Here is a 412-nt window from a genome sequence, read left to right as displayed (position 1 = left end):
CAGGGTCATTTTCAAGGTCAGGGCCAGGTTCAGATCAAATGTCAGGTCCAGACGGAGGACAGGGCATATTTATTGGCAAGGGTGCAGTGTAGGGGTAGGGACAGCACCAAAGGAAGGAGGGGTTCAGATGAAGGCCAGAGCAAGGGCGAGGCTCAGAGGCAGGGCCAGGGCAAAAGTGAAGAACAGGAACTTGTTAAAAGCTAGATATAATGCTAGAATAGGAGGTGAGAGCAGGAGTAAGTTCATAGGAGAAGCTGGGCCGCCAATTACTTAACTAAGAGTTAGCCTAACCAGGCGAGAGCGCCGCGAGTGGGCGGGGCTGGCCCTGCAGGGCGGGATCGCTGCTGGCCGTGCGGGGCGGGAGCTCGGCGGGCGGGGCGGGGCTGGGCGGGGAGGGGCAACAATGCAAACT

This window comes from Otolemur garnettii, unplaced genomic scaffold (genome assembly GCF_000181295.1).
Source record: "Otolemur garnettii isolate 467f Iridium unplaced genomic scaffold, OtoGar3 scaffold00243, whole genome shotgun sequence".
Taxonomy (NCBI): domain Eukaryota; kingdom Metazoa; phylum Chordata; class Mammalia; order Primates; family Galagidae; genus Otolemur; species Otolemur garnettii.
Note: the sequence above shows the minus strand (reverse complement) of the source record.